Here is a 20,062-nt window from a genome sequence, read left to right as displayed (position 1 = left end):
ACCTAACCCTCTGTCCACAATTGTGTTTGTCAGTATAGTTCCTAGAATGTCCATCTCAACTACTGCCAGATGCCTTCCAGTCGTGAGTGCCAGTAGCATGGGGATTGGTGCCTTTGTTCCACTAGTGCCCCTTCCTATTTCCTCCGTCATTCTCTGGAGCTATGTCATATTCATAATAGCCATCCACAGGTGGCATTGTGAGGAGGTCATTTAATTCAATGGGAACTTTTGTTTGCATTCCCTGCCTTATCATGTTTTGTTCAGCTAAGTTCCTCTTCGAGGTATTGGCAGTATCTTTTACTTGTACCTTCCCTGTTCTCATCTGTTTTTCCAGCTCTGTTTGTGCTTCATGTTAAACGAGCACTCCTTTATGGAATGTCTCGCAACCTGGCAGATATCACAAAACTATTTCTTTGGGTATGAGCCCTTTGTGTGGCCATCCTCTTTACAGTCCGTGCACTACAATTCTCCCTTCATCGAGTCTGGATTCTTTTTCAAATTCTTAAATTCTCTCATCATTTGTAGCATATCTTTCTGTAACGCTTGAACTTTCTTGTTTGATTCGTCATCGTTAGTGCTACTTTCGGATGATGAATCCTCTGAATCTAAGGATTTATGCTTCTTCTTATTTGTCTTTTGTTCGCTTTCCAGATCCATCGCGCGATTATATGCACCGATGTATGATGTTGGTGGTATGATCTTCATCTTCTTTTTCAGAGCCGGCTATAGCCCCTCAACAAACCATCATTTCTTCAATTCGTCAGCTGGTTGACTCTCCATCTTCCTAACCAGCTCTTTCAGCCATCTTGCATAGGCATGGATTGTTTCGTTCTTTTCTTGCTCGGTGTTGTATAATTCTGCTACTATTACATTATCATCTTGTAGCAGTCGAAACTCTGCTATGAACTCCTTTCTGACATCCGCCCATGTAGTCAATTTCTGAGGGTCGACATCCGCAAACCAATCAATTGCCACACCCTGTAGGGTTGCTGGAAATTGCCAAACCCAATCATCTTCGTTTGTTACACCGTTTGCTATCCATATTATTTCACACGTCTTGTAGTGTTTGATCAGATTTGCCGTTCCATCACCATTAAACTTCTACAATTTCTCCTTGGGTCCTACCATCTCTACTTTCTTTTGATTTTTGTGGTACTTGTGTACCTGTGCTGTTCTGAGCACCCGCACTGTTCTGCACAGTTGCACTATTTCGGACAATCACCTTGCTTCCAACAACTGTATTACCTAGTGAAAGAAAATATTCCTCAAGCGAAGTTGTTCGGTTCTTCGTCTGTATCCATTCATCAGATATATCGGGAACGAAGAGTTCACTCCACGCTCGTGCTCCTTCGGCACTTCAAGCCGTGCGAGTTGCTTCCCTTCCATTCAGATGCTCTACCCTCGACATATACAGGTTAAGGAAATCCTCCCTTGTTTCTTCCACCAAATTCAATTCTCATCGAGTCTCCACCAACAATTCCTTAGCACTCCTTGGCCTACTAGGTGAGTGCACTCCCTTTGTCTGTGCCCCCTACACCCCCTTAGTGTCCGTTGGCAATCTGTTGAAGCTTCTGTCTGCGCTCCGTTTGCTGTGCTAAAATTAAAACTTCTTGTGCTGTACGTGTTTCATCCTTGTCGTTTATCTTATTTCTATCCTTGTTAAGTAAATTCGACATTAATCTTCATAACATTTCCTTTGTTCCAGGTTTTTCTGGCAACGACGCCAAATGTTTATCGTATAGGGTAAAGGATACTTAACGCATGTAGTATAGTAAGAGATAACGCAGAACAAATACTTTATTCATATACACAATATGCTTAATACAATAACCCCAATGATGTTGATTACAATTATGATCCAAAGTCCATTTTGGACGGTGTACATATACCTTCCCGAAGGGGTGACTCAATTGTCACGTGCCCTTTCGGATACAATTCTACCCATCAGCTACCTATAGAATGTACTGACAACATTCATTCCCTAGTAATAAGAGAAAGGGAAATATCTTTCCCACTAATACTCTTTCAAGGGCATTGGAATGTAGAAGGATCCACAAGATACTCCATTTTTTTTTCTACCATCCCCCTTTTAATTATATATGGTAGCACTTTTGGATTATTTATTCCTGTATTCAAAGGATGTTAAGTTTCTTTACTATCTCATTCTTTGGATTAGTTTGTGTGATCATCATGGCTTTACTGCTAATAGTTCTTGTTCATCTTGTGTTAGGTGGAATGCTTTTGTATCCTTAATCTGTTCAACTTCCCTTTTATCATTTTGTATATTCTTTTTGAAATGAGACATTCACAATTGAGATTATTGTATTTATGGTATATCTTGAATCAAAAGTGTAAACTTTCATAAGGTAGTGCTTGAGAGCATTCAAAATCCCAACTTTTAGGGTTTACTTTATTGGAGAGGGAAGGTTGGATCAAGTTCTCCACATATACAAGCATAAATTAAGATGCTTTTTCCATGCTAAGTTGAGAAATATCAATGGCCAACCGTCAAAATTTTGCAATCATCTCAAAAACATAAGGAGACTAGAAACCTTGGGAAGGTCTATAATAATAGTATTTTATTTATATGAAAAGGTAAGTGGGAAAGACTTGGCCTGAACCAAGGGTAGCAATATGAGAGGTTACCACCAACCCAGGAAGAGCAACAGCAATGAGATCACCATACATAGACAAAACCCACTGTTAAGGAATACAGATCAGAAATAGAGTTTTAATAATTTGATATAAATTCAATCCTTCTATATTGTACAGTTCTGAGACTGTCCAGGTTTTATCTTAAATAATATCTTGATAACTGTAACTATATTTTTAAGATATCACTGTATATATTAATAATTCTGTGAGATGTTTATACTCTTAATGTCACTGCAGATATTGATATGCTGATGTTATGATATGTTCTCTGCAGAGATAATGATAACATATATATAAGATGTGAATAGTCATGCCCACGTAGAGGGACGACTTTATGTGGCTTATGCCACATAGGGTCATTACCCTACGTGGTCATGACTGTTTAATAAACATGATTAGTTAATGCTCAATCAACACATAATACTGGCCTGATCACAATAATGGTCCAATCCATATTATTACAAAGGCTCGACCAATATTTAAGGCAGAGCCCGATTGGGGCTAGCAAATACACACTATGGTAATAAGATGTAGTGCAATCTGTTATGAACAGATAATGATCTAGTAAATCATATTATAATTTTGGTCATTTTATATATATATATATATATATATATATATATATATATATATATATAAAAGTGTGTGAATACGTATAATAAATATAATTCATTTGCAAGCATACATATATGTTTGTTATATGTCATTTTAATGATGATTTACTATGTGCTTCAATCCAATTGAAGCTACATCTTTAACACTCCCTCTTAGCTAGGGAGGATTGGAACATCACAATCATTTCATAATGATGTTGGGAATAACATAATTTGGATGTTATCATGCTTTAATGGATCACAAGACATCATCCAATTATTTCCCATATATTTTCTTAGTATGTGCATTGGCATCAAGTCTATTATGATGCCTACCAAGAAAATATTTTCTCTATATCATATACTAGAATAGGATAGGTGTTATCTGATCTTCGAAACAACTGAACGAAGTCCATCTGATTAACAATACACTGTCATGATCTTCGGGACAACAACTGAATGCAGTCCATCATGAATAGTAACTGAGTTGTCATGATCTCTAGGACAACAACTTAATGTAGTCCATCATTACAAATATCATGATCTCTAGGACAACAACTTAATGTAGTCCATCATTACAAATATCATGATCTCCAGGACAGCAACTTAATGTAGTCCATTGTGATATGTTCATTATCATGATCTTCGGGACAACAATTTAATGCAGTCCATCATGATAACAGGTGAAGCCATTGTTAAGATCGTCACCTTACAATAGTAACCTCAAAAATTACATCAATGAAGAATTATCACCTTTCATGACATTATCCACACATGTAAAATAGTAACTCATTGAACATTTAAACAATAGAATTGAATATATTAAATTTAAACATAACTGAGACTTAATCTCAGGAATTACAATTACATTTAAATCATACCAAGTTCACCTCTAAAGTGCTCCACTTTTAGTTTTGAAAGAGGTTTGGTAATTATATTGACAGTTTGGTCATCAGTGTTGATAATTTGATGACAATTCTATCCACCACGTCCCTGATGTAGTCATAGGGAATCTCGATGTGCTTGGATCTGTTTTGGAAAAAAAGATTTACTGATAGTTTTATGCAACTTTGATTGTCACAGTGTATGACTGTAGGGTTCAAGGATTTCCCAAATAATCCAATCAGCAACTTCCTTAGCCAAACTGCTTCTCAGTCTCTTATAGAGGCTGCTATATATTCTACTTCAGTAGAATGCTGTGCAACTGTGGATTGCTTCCTACTGAACCAAGATATCATTGCAAATTGTAGATTGAAACAACATCTAGCTAAGAATATCTCACAACACGTGAGATTGTTGTCATGTCATTTTTAAGGGATGCAGGATTGGCTCGCAAGAACGAGTTCTTTTTGTTAAGCATGAGAATGAGAGATAAGTATCTATTAAATTGGGTGATATTATATCATTGAACATTATGTATATATTTTTTGCATTGATCTATATACAACTGCATGAGAGGTTGATTTCTATTAATATCTCTCTTGGTTGCAAGATATAATGAGCAAGGATATAGAGGGAGATGTACAACCTTAGAGGGAGGTCACATCAAGTGTCTTTTGATTTGGTCAAATTTGTTTTTGTTATTAAGAGGGAGTCTTTAGGAAATCTCTGTCATTTTTATACATGTTGTTAATGTTTTGGTGTTATAGAGTTAAGACTCTTGATGGAATCGAGTCTTAGTTGTAATTGCATTTTTTACTAATTATGAGTTCTTATTTGTGATAGTTATCAGGTTACATTGATAACTCTTTCACTTATGAAAGATTCAATAGTGAATATCATGTAGAGAGAGTCCATGATGTCATCACGTTGAGAGATTCCATAATGGGAGCTGGAAGTCATGTTGAGAGAGCCCATGACTGTATCACATTGAGTGAGTCCGTGATAAAATGTTGCATGTAAACCTTACTGATTTGTCATGTTGAGAGATTTCATGACACGATCATGTTTAGTGAGTTCGTAATGAAAAGTGATTGTGATTCTTTTATAGGTTTTTCTTGTTGAGTGATTCGATGATTATTAGTAATGAATAATTAATTCCATCTATCATGTTGAGAGATTCCATGACAACATCACATTGAGAGAATATGTGATGAAAGTTGGTTGTGTTTCTTGCAGGATTTTCATGTAGAGCGATTTCGTGAAATTTTATAGGATCTACGTGATTAGGTTTTATCATTAACATTTTAGTTGCAGCCTTGTCTAATTGTTCAGCTAAAGATCTCTCTCTCTCTCTCTCAAAGAGTGCAGCTATGATAGAGATCTTTATCTCAGGGCATTTGAAAAGGACATTTATGATAAATTGTAATATTAAATATAAAGATGTGTTATACAACATGTATTAAGGCATGGAAATAGAAAGAGTTGTATTTGAAAATAGAAATTTGTGTTTTGGAAATTGAAGAGACCTTTGGTTAGAGTGTGAAGTCTCTCTTTATATTTTATATATCGCATCAATTGAAAGGCATTGTACACTTGAATTTTTCATTATCAATAAAGTGATCTTTTGTTGTGTAGCTAGATTTTCCCCTTCATTCTAGAAGGGTTTTTCCAAGGTATTTCTGATGTTGATTGTAATTGTTTTAGTTCTTTTCTTTATTGTTGTTTATCTAATTTTTTGGGCTAAATCCAATAATTAGATCTAAGGAGATTAGTGCCAACCAAATTATAGAGCACTATCGCTAACAAAGATTTAATAATCATAGAATTAGAGAAAGAATGCAAAGACCCTTATAACCCTAATGTTGCAACAGGTATGAAATGCAATTAAGATTATGGATATAGAAAGTAGATGCGCAATGTGTAATTGAAATATAGAAGAATGGAAACTAACCTTGTAGAATATAAACCTGTAAACAGGTTGTCAAATGATCTCCCAAATTGTCGAATCCAACTACTAGTTTTGGAAATTTCGAGATTTGCAAAACCTAGAAATCGTTTGGCTTTTTGGTAGGGTTGACTTTTCTAAGTAGGGTCGCCTTGGCAGGGACGGAGTTTGTCCTTGCTCAACAGTGTCCGAATGCGATATAGTTTTCAGATCTCCAAAGTTTTGTGAAAAGGGTATTTGAATTTGCACTTTGTTCCCTTTTGAGATCTGCAATCTGCAAGGAAAATGGTTTTGTTTTGTTGATGGGTGGGGGAGGAGGAGGGGTTTGCCTTGGGCAAACCCTAGTTTTGGAACTAAGCTTGAAATTGAAATAATTGAAATGCTGAAATTTAAAGTAAATGAACAAATTTAACTTACAATAGTAGGATTTTTCAAATCAAATGCAATGAGCTTATTTTACCAATTGAATGAATCAAGATGATGTGAATGTAGACAAGCTCCACTATCATCAATGAAGGAAGCTAGATCATGAAAGGTTAATGATGAAGCCCCGAAAAGGACTCCTCGAAGCTCCTTGAAAGCACCTTGAATGCAAGAGATCTTCTCTCCAATAGCTTGCAAAAGGATCTCCTTAAATGGATTTGAAGATGGCTTCAATACTTGAACACTTGAATGTTTCAAGACTTGAAGATTTGAGTGCTTGTGTGTGGGAGATGAGCTATGAAAAATGAGGCAAATGGATGGGTTTATTAAGGGCTCAAAATAAACTTTCTCTCGCTGGTTGATTGGACCTTGAATTTCGCACCTCAGATTAATCTGGACTCAGGACCCGAGAAGAGGACCCAACATAGGTCCTAAGAAGGGACACTGTGTCCCCGATTGGGCAAGCAGAGGGATGCATTGTATTGCTGCCAACTTGTCCCATAAACCTTCGGAATTTCCTCAGGGTCCCAAAACAGGTCCCAATTGTTGGAAATCAATTGCAGTTTTTGAGAAAAGTCAATTTCAGTATGAAATATAGATTTTGAGTGATTATAGGAAGGCAAGGAGGACCGAAATGGATAGATCCTACCTCGAGTTTTGCACCCTGAAATAGGAATACTAAGGAGGATCTATTAGGTTCTACACTAATTCTATTTAGGAGAAACGAGAAGAAATGAGAAGAAAGGTGAGAAATGCAAATAAACGATGAAACCCCATTAAATGGGTGCTAAACCATCATTATATGTGTTTCTTGCCTCATTATCTCTCTCCATTTCACAGTTTACATATTTAGTGAAGGATCTGACCTATTTATTGCTTGGGACCTTCCTTATCCTATTTCTTCCTTCCAAATGTAGTAGTTTGAAAAAGAGTAGTCTAACCCTTTGCATTGCTTCCCTTTTCCTACTGTACGATATATATATACATATATATTTGTATGTATGTATATAATCATAGCTACAATACTTAATCTTGGTGCCTTGACTCAACTATATATTGTATATTAATTTGCAACCTAAAGTTAAGATTATGTTTAGTGTACCACACAACACAATACAATCAACAAAACTGTGGAAATTGAATGCGAATAAAACATACATGATAATATTTATTGCCGAAACTTAAGAGTTTATATCAAAATTACAATATCAAGCTCAATCATAGTTGACAAATTCAAACTCAACAATGACTTGGCTGACCCAATTTTTAAAAATAGTCGGGACTTACCAAAAACTCGCATTAAAATCAGCAACATAGGCAAACTTAGTAAACACTTTAAGATGCACGGAGTTTAAAAAATATTCTCAATAAACACATTTCTAAATTTGTTTATCATGTCATTTATTTCCATCATATATAAATCAAAATTAGAGTTAAGATGAAAAGAGGCCGATAGCTGAAGGGGGTTTGGGACTTAAGACCCTAATGGGTTGGAGGGGCATTGATGATGATTTGCATAAGGTGTTGGATGTGAGAAAACCCAATGATAGGGGGGGTGCTTTTGTATTCCCATTGGTTGGAAGTTCGGGCTTAGTGGCTATGGCCACCATTTGTTTTTCTGGAGAAAATGAGAAAAAAGGGAATTGAGATCATCATCAATGAAAATCATGTTTTTAATGACAAGAAGGAAAAACTAAATTATGTGAACTGGACGAGTTTTTAAAATAATATTTGCAATTGTATGCATTTTCTTGTGAGTTTTTAAAGTAAAAATCGTCGCAAGTTTTTCAAAACCTTGTCAGCAATTTATTGGGCAATGTCTTGCTTTGCAAATTGGCTAGCGAGTTCTAGCAAGTTTTTGCGAATACTTGGTGACTTTGCAACTATGAACTCAATAAACAATTTTCATCATCATATGGGTTTTCCTATGTACCTTGGTGATGTGTCCTTTGGGATTTTCTAGGCATAACCAACCTAGTGACATCCTCTAGCCATTAACAAAAAAAAAAATGCCTTACTCCTTCCTTTAGTTGAGTTAGATCATTTGCATACCTCTCTATCATTTTGAAGACTATTTTGTTTGACAGTGTTACAACTTGAGAGTGAAAAGATGAAACCTGATTTTGAATGTTCTTGGTGGAGATGTGTCATTTTTCACTGGATCGATTCGAAGCAACACGTTCATTCAGACATTTCTCAAAAATCTTTCCTAATGGTAACTTCTAACGTAGAGTTATGGTGCTTGAAGCCTTCAAGTAGCATTAACATCTAAGTTGTTCCTGACAAAGACTCATCTAATTGTGTTTTAGGAAACCTTTCATGAAGCAACGTTACAACTTTATCTACCTCCTTAGAACTATCCTTGTAGGACTTAATGCCTTCTTTGAAGGCTAAGTAATGAAACACATCACTCAATTGAAGTCTATGTAGGCGAGACAATTGATTAAAGATCTATTTTTCCTTTGAGAAATAGGTACACATAGTACCTCCATAGTTACTACATGATGCAACTCCAATTGTTAGTTTAAAAAATAAAGTGCGGAATGTTTGGAGCTTCATAAGATTCATCAATCAACATTTCACTCACTTCCTTTGTAGTAGCCTTTTTTCTTCTATATTCTTATTAGAAGCTCTCTCTTCTACTACTATCTCTTTGATCATCTTTGCAAGAGCATAGTTAACAAGAGCATAGTATCTTCAAATATTATCACTTCCTTTAGACCTATATTGGTTTGTGTTGCGGCAACATTTTTTTGCATTTCAACTTACTCTCTGCCTGTGACGTTGTTTCCATTGGTCGTTGTTCTCCTGCTCATTGGTGGCGTTGGCTGGATATTTTGCAACCGATAGTTTTGTTAAAATCCAATTGCAAAATAGGTAGACCAGCCACAACATATGAGACAGAGTCTCTCCTACGCTAAAGGATGGCTCCCCCTTCTTACTGTTCCTTGGATCAACTCAAGGTAAGCAAGAAGTTGAGAGATTTCTAAAGAGTGTTACTAATATTCTTTTCTCTTAGCTTTTAGGAAAGAATCCACTTAGCCGCAAAGCGAGTAATGGGCAAGAAGAAATCTCTAACTACACGTCTATCTAGTAGTTGGAAACGGTGATATTGATAAACCAATATCAACTCAAAAGGCTGATTGAAAGCATATTGGTTTGGCTTTAGGTCTTGTTTTAATCTACTCTATAACAATAACTCTACCATTGGGGCGCAAAGACTTCCAGAAGTAGGGAATTCTAATTGTTTTTGTGAATTGAGACGACAGTATGAGACACTGTCAAAGCTTCTAATTTGTGCTATCACAATTATTTTTATTAATCCAATTGTTTCCTTTATTCACTTTTCTCCCAAATTGGTATTACACAATCAAAGTTATGCTTCCACAAGTTTGGCAGAGCTTTCTCTATAACAAAAGATCCTTTTTACAATGAGAGAGAACTTCTTTTTAGGGTTTGTTTGGTTCGTGGAATTGTAGAAATCAAGAAATCTCGATTTAGCCAAATCAAAGTTTTGCGAATCATCATTTTTAATTTTGGGATTTTACTTGAACTGTTTGTTTCACTTAGAAAATGAGTGTGAAGACACATTTTTATGCGTAAGCTTGGAGTTGCAGACAGAATTCAAAAAGCAGTCCAATCTATTGTTTTTACTCTCCTCAAAAAACATAACCAGGTTTTGATTTTCAATTCTTACTTGCTAGTAGGTCGTCAGAAACCCTGGTTTTGAGACAAAATTAGAAGTTTGGTATTGTAATTCGATTTTGCTGATCTGGAAACAAACGCAAAAAATTTCAAATTTGGATTTTGAAAAAGCCAATTCTTGTCATCTTCCTCAAACCAAACAAACCCTTATAGGAAAAGAAGTGAGAAAAAGGAGGAAAAAGTGGGAGCAACTTAGCAAACTTTGACACGGTGAAACTAGGTGAGAAAAATTATTGGATTACATGTCATGAGAACATGTAATCAGATTACATGAGATTGTTTTACATGTGATTGGATTACATGCAATCCATCTTTTGCATCTACAAAGTTTGAAAACACTTGAAGAAAAGATGAAACTGTTAATTCTAAATGAGTCAATCCTATAGACTATGAACAAAAGCCTTGTACTTCGTGATGAGCACGAGATCGCAGATTCCTATATTTTGCAGCTTTTCATGCTCTTTGATGAGTTTCTAATTGTCATTTGAAAACTTGATGTGATCAAGCTTTTTCTCATTCGAGTTGTCGTGCATTCTCCTTTGTAGATTGGTAGATTCTAGAGTCTCTGACACTTTGAAAACCTTCTCAATTGTGTCTGGATGTGAACTCCAAACAAATTTCCATCAACACCTTTTGATTCTTTTTTGTTTTGTTTTTTAAGCAAAGTTCTTGGTGCATTCCCACACGAACTCAGGTTCTCGGACAACCATAGGGAAAATGGAGACCAAATGAATTATTGCTTGTTTTGATTCAAAGCACACCTTCTTTTCTAGATGTCTTCATTCTTTGAAGAAGTTCTGACATATCTTAAAAGGTACATCGTAACATAAAGATGAAAACATCTTCCAATGATATTGGATCCATGCAAACATTGAGATTTTGAATGTGGATGGCGGCTCTATGAATGAACAAGGTGTTTGGAGTATTGATTAGACACTCATGGAACACATGTGATGGCTGGAAATGAACCGAAAAGTATATGTATTTGGATGGAAAGCACCAAAGTTGGACTTAGAAGGATGGATTGCATGTGAGCAATGATGGGTTTTCATTTGTATGGCCAAGAATGCAAGCTAGGTGAATAGGGATGCGTGGAAATGATGACTTTGGTATTTGAAAGAGTGACTTTTTACCAAATTCAGGTTCTCCAGAGGCAATTACATGTAGCAATTACTTGAGGTACACATGTAATTGGGTTCGGGGGATGTAATTGCATGTGTAGGAAAATGGACGTAATATGCATTGACATGGAAAAACGAAAGGTGAAAAGACATGGATGCACTTGCATTCTTGGGTAGAATTTCACAACTTGTTCCAAAAAAGGAAAACAAAACAAGCAAATATTTAAACAAAAATATACCTCTTGCTATTTACTTGGACATGACAAACTTCAAGATGTTTTTCTACATGCAAACCTGTTTTGGAGTGTGGGTGGATTTTAAAGCATTTGCAATTGAGAAAATTTCAACTTATTTAAAGAAAAATTGCAAAAGATATGGCATACTTTGAACAAATGGACAAAGATAAGCCAAAAAATGCAACAAAGCAGAAAAGTAAGTAAGAAAAGACAAGCAAAGTTGAAATCTTCTACCTACTTGGAGCTCAAAGAGCCAAATGTGGAAAATAGAGAAGTTGGAATGAATGATTTTCCTCCAAATTCAAATTTCCCAAACAACTCTCGACTATTCCAAAGCTTGGAAATGTGATCCTCCAATGTCAAAGAATGAGGTGTTTTAACATGTAAATGCCAAAACTGTGATCTTACACCTCCAAATGCAAGATGTTTTTGATCTATTGCATCTATTGGGATGTTTTTGCGTAAAAATGTGCCCTCCAAATGAGTCTTTTTTGGAGAAATAGAGCAAAAATGCGGTCTTGAGATGATGAATCATGCATCCAAAAATCAAAATGCCTATTCCAAATGCATGTATGTTTATGGTTTGGAAACATTGATTTTTGGGCATTTTAAACCAAAATGTACCCTTTTTAATGTAAAACTTTGGGTCGTTTTTGTCTTAGATATGCAAAATCGTGAGCCCCAAATGCATTTGTATGCATTAAAACTAAAAAATGCCCCCCTTATGATGGATTTTGTTGCTTGAGAAGGGAGAAATCTGTGTGTTTTTGTCAAGAACATTGTTACATCCCAATTTTTGACCTAGTTTGAAATATAGCCGTTGAGGTTCGCATGAAGTCAGTTGATAGTTTAATTTGATGTAATTTGGCGAAATGGTAAGTTAGTCGGTCTTTATGATTTCAAGAGAAGATGACATGTTAGTTGATTGTTAATCGCCAATTCATGAAATTAGGATGAAAGGTTAAGTGTTATGATTATTTATGATTATATAATTTATAATACGGAGAAAATTCTTGCAGGGAGTATGCCGAAGGGGTGGAAGCATTGTCAGAAAAGAATTAGGCAGGGCGTCACCATCACTGGGCAAATGGGTAAAGGACCTAGCCAGAATACATTTGTGGAACTTGCATGAGTTATTTTAATAATTAGTTTAATTGAAATAATTGATTTTATTAATTAATTAAAAATAATTAAATTATTTATAAATTGTAATTTAAAGGATTTTAAATTACCTCTTGTCATAGTACTTTTAATAATTATTTATAAATGTTCATTTAAATATAATCAAATGATTTGGCACCATTATTATTTATCAATAATTTAATAATTGTACATTATAATAATGATCGAATTATAATAATTGTATTATTATAATCTTCAAATTTTAATTTTCCAATTCCTTCCAACTTCTTATTCTTTTCTTTTAGTCAATTTAACATTTGGTAACCGAATGATCATCTTGGGTTGGAAACCAATTTAATATTTTGATATTTGGAACTATGTTGTAATCTTTTCTTTTTAATCGTTTTCTTCTCTTTTTAATTGATTTATTCCTTGGGGATTTAAGTCGATTGGAATCATATGGGTTCTTGTAACTGTAGGAAGCTGTATAGTCAAGCCTTCCATTTTAATTGAGCCACACATTCAAGATCGAGGCATTCATTTTTATTTTTCCTCTGTGCCAATATCTAATCGAAAGTTCTCAGTTGTACAAGATTGTGGATAGAGAGAGGAAAATACTGGGATCAAAACTCTTCGCTGATGAATTGGAACGAACTTGAAGTTGATAGAAGGTTATAAAACGACAATCATATCACTTGTAATGTATTGAGATTGCCATCCCAATGCTCTGGCCTCTTATTATACATTCTGATACGCTAAGTTATATATATAAATGTCTGAAGGTATCGTGGAAATCTTTGATGACACATGCTATTTATTGATTAAATTCTTTCATTATTTTCCTCTATAATGGTTTGAACTCAAAAGATTCCACATATGGTAGAATATGTTATCGTTCTGTAAAATATATGTATGCTGGTTCATAAATACACTTACGTTGCTTTGGAAATACATGACGTGGCTTTTCCACAACAAATATTTGAAGGTCTCGATACTTTGTTTATTACCTAGTGTCTTATTTTCCTTAGTCTTCATCGTTGGTAGTGTATCAAATATATGTATCCAGATGGCATATTCAACGTATATATCTCTGATTTTGTTTAAGCTTTTATTATGTGCGATATGTATGAACGTCTCTGTTGTTCGTCTTTATCTTTCTGTTCCATGGTTCCTTTAGACAACACTTTGACAAACTATAAGTAAATGTCTGCCACAAGATTGCTATTTATACATTCATCAGGCTCCATCTTCTCAGATTTTCTTCATATAATATGTGTTGTCTATATACCATTGCTTTTTCATTGGAAAGTATTGACTCTAATGTTCAAACAATTTAAGAGGTGACCAATCATTTCTTTTATTACTGGCTTCCATAGTTACACAATTGGGCTATAAACTCTCAATGCTGCTTTGTATTTTGAGGTCTGGAATGCTATTAACGGGACATGAATTCATGAACAGAGTACCAAAGAATTTGCCAGGCTTACAGCTATAATAAGGTGAATAAGGTACATGTCATATCAGTAAAGGTTAAATGATCAGACACCAAGGAATCACCGGCCTGATGGCCTGAATATGGTGAGGTGTAGATGAACCTATGAAAGTGAAATGCAAGAATGAAATCAGTGATCTATACATTCTTATCTAAACCAACTAATATTTATTAACTCATGCAAATTCCTGTTATGATGATCCCCTGTTGCCAAGTCATATGACATGTTGTATATCTTGATGTCCAAAGATTGGTAAGATGTTCCCTGTCAATTCCGGGTAGGGAGGGCCTTTCTCATTGGAGATCGTGAGGGGATATATTATGGTCGGAGGTTGGGTGGTAAAGCCCCTGACAATGTTTCACCTCTCTCAAGATGTCGGATATGAGTTAGAAAAAGTAAGCTATGCATTCGATTGTTATCAAAAGTAGGTATTATCATTTTTATTATGAAAAGGTAAGATCGAATTGAGTTAAATTCATTGTTATCATTATTTTACCCCTGGATTGATTTGTGAATTGTTTTCATTTATATGAATATTGATTATAAGTAATTATCTAATCTTGAGAAATTGTCACAGATAAGCAAATGGAAGGAAAATAAATCCGAAGCCCTAATTGATTGTGACACAGCTGGAACCCTAATTGATACAGTGGTAATGGAAGCCTTAACTGAATCCGTGGTATTGAAAGCCCTAGTTGAATCCATGGTTGTGGAAGCCTTAAATAGAATCCGTTGTCGCGGAAAACCCTAGATAAAATCCGTGGTTGCGGAAGCCCTAAGTTGAATCCGTGGTCGCGGAAGCCCTAAGTGGTAAGCAATATCAGAAGCCCTAAATAAACTGGTAATAATTGATGCCCTAATTGGTAAGATGTAATGTGATGTCCTAATTTAAGTTATAGTGGTATTTAGATGTATTCATCAAATGGTTTTTTTTTGAGATAGCAGTTGATATGAGAAATTGTTAGTGTATTTGTGGACTAACATGGGTGGTTGCAGAAGCATACTTGGATGATTTTCAGTCTCAGTTTTTCCGAGGTATGTGATTTCAATTTCTGAAGTAATTTCATTAAAAGGTAATACAAGTATTTAGTTTAAATTTTTTTGTTTAACTGACTTTAACGGTAAATCTTCTTCACATGAACATGAATGATGTAACTGCCTTCTTATGAAATTGAAGTTATAACTGTATTCTATGCTCATGTTAGATGATATTTAGACCTAGAAAATTTGAATTTTACAAACATGCTCTCCAAATGTCGAAGCATGAGTCATTTTTGGCTTCAAGATGCAAAACCATGGTCTCCAATAGCATTTACATGTATTAAAATGCCCAAAGACACTCCATGGAGGAGTTTATAGATGTTCAAAATGCATACATTTAAGGGTTGGGAAAGCAAATCGCACTCTCCATGGGCAAACACAAGCTTAAAATGCATGTAAATGGAGTTGAAGAAGTGTATGTTTTAAAATATGCAATATGTAATATTCTTTGGGCATTTTTGGCCTTGGAAGGAAAAATCGTGGACTTGGTGATGCAGAGATCAATGACAAAAGGTAAATGAATCCACAATCTTCAATGCCTTAAGGTACTTCTACCTTATTCATTCTTCCTAGAGTCCACAACACTCCCTTGAACGATCTACCAAATAATCACAAGGTTCTACACAACCTTCCACACTACAAGACAACTTTTCTATCAAGTGATTCTAAGGATCAACCTTGGATATAATGGGTACAAACAAAGAAATGGTCATTATTCTACTCCTTGAACCTAACCAACACTTGGAACACTTCAAGGGACCTTTAAGGATTAGACTTCCACAAAGGTTTGGCTTCCCCAACTTTCACAATGCAAAAATGCACTTAAGAGGCCTAAATCCTCTAGTAGTACTTTTACTAGTTTTAGGACAGCAACTCAAAATTTGCCCAAAAAATTTGACTAACAAACTAGGGCTTTGGATACTCTTTTGGGTACAGAGCTTCTGTTTACAAGCATATGAATAGGTTAAAGCAAAAATCAGAACTAAAGAGGGCATGTCAGAGTGCTTCGGGAGTAACATTGTGGTCAAATAGGGATGCCCTCTCTCCCCTACCTTGTTTGGACTTTATATAGACAAGCTGGAAGAATGGATAAACAAGGCCAATGTGGAAGGTATCCAACTTACTGGTTATGTGGTTAGATTGCTTCTTTATGCGGATGATCTCATCCTCATCGCTAAGACTGCTAGAGGCTTGAGGGAGCATTTGAGTAAACTAGAGACCTTTTGCATAGAGGTAGGGATGGAAGTCAACACATCTAACACCAAAATCATGATCTTCTCCTTGAAGAACATACAACAACAACATGCATTCATATTTAAGGGTGACACATTAGAAATCGTGACAGAATACAAGTATTTAGGGGTTGACTTCCATTATCAGGTAGGGTGGGAAACTTGCAGATCAAAAAGGATACAAGTGGGATGGAAGGCCTCCCACCTCCTTCTGAATAGGTGCAGGAAAGTAGAGTTGTGGGATTGGAAGACTAGGAAAATCCTATTTGGGCTTTTGGTGATCCCGGTTGTACTACACAGCAGCAAAATATGGGGGATCCGCGTATTAAACCATAAATGACGACAAATAGAAAGAATTCAAAAATATTTCATCACTACCAACGTCAAAGTCAAATCAACGGTGCCCTATGAGATTCTTTTGGCTGAAGTAGGCATGTTCTCGGTGAAAGCCTACACAGTTATTTGCTTGCTCAATTATCTAAAAAAAAAGTAGAAAAGATGGAGGCTAACTGCTGGCGTAGGTTAGTGGTTGAGGAGAAGCTAGACTGTCGAATGAAGACATGGAGGAAACAAAATAATAAATGGCTCAACAAGTGGAACATTGAATATCAAGAGTGCCCAGAAACCAACACAGAGATAAAAAGGTGGGTATTAGAAAAAGTTAGGACTGCCATGTGGACAAATTAGATAGGTAGAAAAAAGGCCTACCATGTCAACGAATTAACCACACCTGCAAACACGGTGACAGAGTACCTAGGAGCGGACATTAGAGGTAACGCAAGAATCTTGATAGCCTAGCAGAGGTCTGGTTCACATTAGTTAAGGTGCGAAATCGATAGATGGAAGATCACTAAAGAAAGGTGGAAGGAGAGAATTTGTGGGTTTTGTAACGAAGGCACAGTGGAGACAGAAGGACACTATGTAAAGGAATGTACGGCATACAGAGACATCCAGGTCCAATTCAGGGACACAATACAAGTGAACAGTACAAAAGAGCTTTTTGTGGGGCCAAGACTTCACAAGGTGGCCGCCTTGCTAATGCAACTCCACAAAAGAAGGGATAGCCTAGAAAAATCTCAGTAGAATATTTAGTGGACCCCCCTTTTTTGGTCCCATAGACCTTTAGTCTCATGGACGTTAGGAAAACTCATTTCATTTCAACCTACACAAGCAAAATGCAAGATCCTTAGGATTAAGTCAACTTAGGTTTATATGAATACCTTAAGTACCTTGAGTCCTTGACCATACAATAGGACCATCCTTATTACAAACAAACAAAAACCAATATTATTGAATGAGGTGAATCATCACCCTGTGTCTTCCATCATATGCCTCCTTCCACCTTTTCATGTCACCTATCAAGTCACCTAGGTGTCGTGCACCACAAGGAATGCGATTACGTGTATTAGAATGCAAAATTGCACTCTGTAGAAGGCATTACATGTAGCATCTAACATGTAAAAAGCCATTTCAATGCAAATCGTATCCTTGGATGACCATTACATGTTTAAAAAACTTAGTTTCATTTGACTAAGTCCATAAAATGCCTTTCTAGTGCAAATTGCACTCTCAAGAGTCAATTACATGTAAAATGATTTACGTGTAAAGGAGATTTTTCATGCAAAGTGGACTCTAGGAAGTCCATTGCATGCATTTTCTAGTGCAAATCACACTCTAGGAATGTCTTTGCATAAAAACATGTAAGTTGAGTTTGCACAACTTAAAGACCAGCGAAGCACATTTTTAATTGATGTTGGAGTCAATATTACTTAATTGGGTCAAAAATAATATTTACACTGTGTAGTTTATATATCATGTGTAAATATTATTCAAAAAGTAATATTTAACTTAGATGTTTTAAAATAAAACTTAAAGTAACTCTAAAAAATAAATTAAACTATATAGTCAATAAAGTCACTTAAGTGAAGAATTTAAAAGCAACTCAACATAAAAATATAACATAAAGTGTTCTAGAGTCACTTAAGTGATAAAGTAACTTAAAAACATAAAATTAATTTATGTTATATTTTTCAAAAAGTGAATGTCAAAGTTAAAATATATCATGATATTTTACATATGCAATTGCGCCTGGAGATTACACTTTTTCAGCACTTAAATGATCATATATTTTGACTGCGAAGTCCGATCAAGCCCTAAGATATTTCAAATCGAAGAGAAAACCGAAAGGCTGGGATTGGAAAAAACCAAAAAGACTAAAAGCAAAAAAAACACAAAATGCAAAAAGGGGCGTTGACAACTTAAAAAATCAAGCGCAGGCTTAATAAAATAAATAACGAAAAGGATTTGACGAAAGCCTTTAGTAAAAGGATTCATTATGCAAATTGGGGTTGATTGACTGATCAACGTTGGCCAATTAAATAATGAACTATCTTAGAGAAATGTGAAACTAAGTTGAAAAAGTTTTGTACTATTACCTACATTTTGTGGTGGCAAAATACAAGACAATAGGTGGCCCCACAACTTCAGTGAAGGTTGATCACTGCACCGTTTTGCATTCAAAAGGAACTTTAATACTTTCAAACTGCCTTGGTAGAAGGCAATACCTTCATTGGGGATTGCAGTGGCTATCCGAGGTATTCATGGATTCTTATTCACCATAAAGCAACTCCTATGTTGGGCTTTTTGTTGCTTCAATAGTTCCTACCATTGATTGGTTTGGTTGATTGGGCTATTTGTGCATCATGGATTCTCCATCGATGTTAATCACTTACCATTGACTTGTGGACTGCATGGCCAAGCTGGAAACAAAGAATTTATAGCTTAAGGACTCAGTCCATTCTCTCTCTTCTACTTTCACAAAACTAAAGTTACAAGTTGTGGGCTTCTTCTCTACTCTTGATAGTGCCTCTACCAACCTTAGACAACTGGTTGATGCGGACAAGGCACAAGTTTAGGAGATTCAAGATCAGTAGGTCAATTTAGTTATTGAACAAACCTCTTGTTAGTACCCAAGGTGGTCTCAGTTTTAAAACTTTCAGTTTCAGAGGTTGAACCTCTTTGAATCACTTCGAATTGAAGTTCGAAGCAGTTCAAAGCAGTTCAAAATGGTCCAATAGTCCAAATTGTTCATTCAGTAGGTTTAGTTCAACAATTTCAGAATCTCATCATTTAGGTCCAGGTTCTGCCAATTCAACAGTTTCGAGAAAGTGCAAAGATATAGGTCAAGATGGAGATCAGTTCAGTGGCTTAAAGATGCAAAGTGGTTCAGAAATTTTAATATGCAAATTCAGAGACAGGTTTCAGATTCAATGTCTTCAAGATCTATGATCCGGTGCAGAGGTGTAAGGACCATTTAATTCAGATTTAGAGTTTTTGAACCACTTCGAAATGAAGTTCAAAGTAGTTCAAAGCAGTTCAACAGTTCAAATGGGTTCAAAAATGCAGATTGGTTAATTTAGAATGGTCAAGAATCTATGTTCAACTTAGTACTCAAATCCAATCACTGCTTATAATTCAATTTCGGCCAGCATAATAGTTTCAGAGGATGCAGAAGTGTAGATCAAGATGAAGATCTATTTCGATGGGTTCAACCACAAAACTTCAAAAGCATAGAACCTGTCATTTTCGATATCAGTCTACATAAGAAGTTTTAC

General features: G+C 35.5%; 1 protein-coding gene across 4 annotated transcripts in view; it reads left to right on the top strand.

The window, feature by feature from the left end:
• The window catches only part of LOC149565800 (factor of DNA methylation 1-like), a 127,697-nt gene that overhangs the window by 7,988 nt on the left and 99,647 nt on the right, over nucleotides 1–20,062 (top strand). For 2 of the 4 annotated variants that reach the window (XM_089819296.1, XM_089819295.1), the window contains exon 2: nucleotides 14,753–14,985. The exons of the other annotated variants lie outside the window; for them this stretch is intronic. The gene's annotated coding sequence lies outside the window, so the exon portion shown is untranslated. The remainder of the gene's footprint in view (nucleotides 1–14,752; nucleotides 14,986–20,062) is intronic. 4 annotated transcript variants of the gene reach the window in all.

Source organism: Cupressus sempervirens, chromosome 3 (genome assembly GCF_028749045.1).
Source record: "Cupressus sempervirens isolate cs-2001-9-10 chromosome 3, ASM2874904v1, whole genome shotgun sequence".
Classification (NCBI taxonomy): domain Eukaryota; kingdom Viridiplantae; phylum Streptophyta; class Pinopsida; order Cupressales; family Cupressaceae; genus Cupressus; species Cupressus sempervirens.
Note: the sequence above shows the minus strand (reverse complement) of the source record. Positions and strands in the feature narration are given on the sequence as shown.